This window comes from Physcomitrium patens, chromosome 11, assembly GCF_059467195.1.
Source record: "Physcomitrium patens ecotype Gransden chromosome 11, ASM5946719v1, whole genome shotgun sequence".
Classification (NCBI taxonomy): domain Eukaryota; kingdom Viridiplantae; phylum Streptophyta; class Bryopsida; order Funariales; family Funariaceae; genus Physcomitrium; species Physcomitrium patens.
This window is the reverse complement of record NC_143420.1, coordinates 16,152,194-16,155,384: the sequence shown is the minus strand read 5'-3', so window position 1 is coordinate 16,155,384 and position 3,191 is coordinate 16,152,194. Positions and strand designations below refer to the sequence as shown.

General features: G+C 42.0%; 1 long non-coding RNA gene across 1 annotated transcript; it reads right to left on the bottom strand.

The window, feature by feature from the left end:
* Window positions 1–1,217: 1,217 nt before the first annotated feature.
* LOC141045899 (uncharacterized) lies at window positions 1,218–2,475 on the bottom strand. The gene is made up of 2 exons (XR_012218449.1): window positions 1,972–2,475; window positions 1,218–1,798 (listed from the first exon to the last, which is right to left on the bottom strand). It is a non-coding gene; the product is annotated as an uncharacterized LOC141045899 (long non-coding RNA).
* Window positions 2,476–3,191: the final 716 nt, after the last annotated feature.

Here is a 3,191-nt window from a genome sequence, read left to right as displayed (position 1 = left end):
CATGTAACACCACCATTGTTAGATGATTGTCGCGTCCAAGCCTGAACAGATTAGCTCATCGCGCCCTGGAGGATTCTTTCTGAATAATAGTCGGATGTGGGAAGAGAGACGGTCGAATATCATGCAATGAAGGATGCATTCATCCACTATTTATTGTGCGCAATTTCGGTATTCACCAGGACACCGCTTGAAAAGATCCGTTAAGTAATGCGGTTCAAGGTGAAACTATGAGTAGCCTCATACAAATGGCTGAACCTTACACGGTTGTATATACAAAAGTTAGTCTTATTCACGGCCTTCACGTTGTGCACTATCAGCTCAATACCTCTATGGAACAACACGGAGTTCTACGCGATTCGCATCACTCCAACCCCTGAAGCGATGGGACTTGCGAAATCATGATCTATGCGTAAAATTTCAAAAACCCGAAGCTTATTCACAGAACAATATCCGACCCCTCGCGCCTCTCAACTTGTATATTTTTCACCAGGCAGGAGGCAGATGTCTTTGCCCGCGGCAGCCTTCGAATTCGGGTAAATGGTGACCAGAATACCCTTTCCACCCTCACATCTTTTCGAAGTGATCTTAACCGTCGCCCTGATAGTGATTTTCTTCAGATCAGCCTTTGACACGACGAAAGTAACTCCTTTGATCTCAACATTGAAAAACTGCAGATCCGGATTGAAATTCGCTCCGTCCACTTGCAGTGTTACCTTCCCGTTCCTGTCGATCGTCACACCCGGCCGAAATCTGCACACTGCCGGGCAGAGGCAATTCGGATTATGCACCGGGCATACACAGGGTGCGCAAATGGGAGGCACGAAGACGACGACCTTGCATCCTGAATGGTTGACAACCTCCAGAGCTTGTGAGCTTCCTACCGACAACAACAATAACAGTGCTGCTAGGAATGAGGCCACGAAAACACGACCCCAGTAGGCCATCTCGAACGATGAGCAATGCAAAAGATCAACTGCGAAGTGTCAAACATGGATAACTGCTGCTGGTTATATACAAGAGAGACAAGTGCCACCAGAAAGATCAAAAGCAGTACGTGTGGTGGATAAGACAACATGCATGTCACATGCTATTGGGATCTGGTTCGAACATGCCTGCTGCTTTTTCTATTAATAGTCAAAGTCTGACTCAGCTGCGATATCAAACTCCTGCTGGCAAAGTTTAGGGGACCTGTTACAGCCGACGCTTTCAAATTCTGAGCTCATGCATGGAATTTCTAATTGCAGGGGGTCGAAGAAAAAAGTATTACGACAATATAAGGTGGGACGAACTCAAACTTGGGGATCGTTATGTTAGCCACCAGTACCGCTAAGTCTGCTCTGTACAACCCACGAGAAGCAAGCTCGTGTGCCCCATACCAAACGAATCAAGTTCACATTACAAGCTCCCAGAATAACTAATTGCGATGTTTTTTTTTAAAAAAACTTGAAAGACTTGTCTAGAATATGTCAAATCTAATTAATATGAATGAATTTTTGAAGCTCTTTTGAGAAGCCATATGAGTATACATCCTCTGAAGAATCAGACACATAATTTTGACCACCAGTATTCAATCAAAAACAACCTTAACACAGGATCTGATGTGCTAATTAAAGACGAAATAAAGCTGTAGACTGCGCTCCTTTCACTTGCTACAGGCTCGTGAGAGTTTATCCTCTAGTCCTCTTAGAAGCGGCTCTAGCTAACTTGATCAAGTTTCTCTTTAAATTTGTCAATCCCCTAAAAATTCACCCGTCTGTCTCAAATTCCGAGAATTTAAAACTGTGACGTTCACATTCTTCTGGCATATATCAGACAATGGAGATGTCAGACATGAAAGATGACAAAGTTCTCTTCAAGTTTCTGGAGTTAAATGCTTCTCAGAACAACAATGAGACAATAAGTTTGGCTACCAATTTGAAGGATCAAAACATTGGCCCACCAAGTTTTGTAAGAGTGAAGCGTACCACTTACCGGGGGTAGCACAGACAATTTGTATTAGGACTAGGTGAATCTGAGAATGATCGAAAAACTTGTAATTAATTGTTTAATAAAATGTGTGTACATTGTTTATCCTGTCGAGGAAGGAGCGACTGAAAAGATCGTGCCTCTTCGACAGGGTGCGCCGTTTCACTCTTACTTGACTGTTACAGATGGGTTGGTTACTTGAAATCTAGATTCCAATACGGCCGCTTAACCAAGTCATCCCAAGGGTGGAATTTCTCCTCCAAGCAATGGTAAGTGTTGGGCAAGCTTCTGCCAGAGGAATTTGGTAAAAATATCTGCTCGCATATTGTGGGTAGGACAATACTAGAATGGCACTTTTGGTGAGCTACAAGTTGGCGGATGAAATGATAGCGAATGGAAATGTGTTTCGTCTTCGAGTAAAACTTGGTTGTATCTACTAATGCCAACATGGATTGATTGTCGCAATAAATGAAGGTAGGTTTTTTTAGGGTTTTGGTGCAGTGGAGGTAGTGGAGCAACAGCAAAAGCCGCACAAGTTCAAACATAGTAATTGCTTTGGCAATGTACTCTGCTTAGGTGTTAGACAGAGGGTGGACTTCTGGTCTGCAAAGGCCTAGCTGATGGTGCTGTTATGAGTAGAGATTTTTCATGTCATCAACAATTAAGATCATCTGAATTAGTCATGTGAAAGTTAACTCAGGACAACCTAACTAACTTGAGGTGATCTGATTTTGAAGATTGCTTCTTGATCCTAGACATGAGGCACAATCCTCAAGGCAAGGGGAGTGGATCATGGCAAGAACTCACCAGTTCACCTGATTAGTGATCAGTTTGCTTATTAAGGCAATAGATATAAATTTGGCAGTGGACCATGTGCTCCATGGTAAGAGTTGTAGCATTCATGTAAACATGAGTCCCTTGTATCACCTTTGCTTAATAAAGATAGATTTTAGTTCTTGAGTATGGTCAAGGTATTTAATTGAAAATGATCCTTGTGAAACTTGGGATTATTCATGTATGTTGGATTGCTGGTTAATGGATGGATAAAGTCAAGAGCTGATGAGACCAATGGGATAAGGTTTTCTTTTAAAGTAGTCAATCTCAAATGAGTTCCAAGAAACTAAAATGCATTGCATCTTTGGTTCCATTGACAGGACATAAATTTATCTTTGTCTTGGGAGAGTCAATGATATAGATAGGAATAATTTTGATCTTATAAGGACATC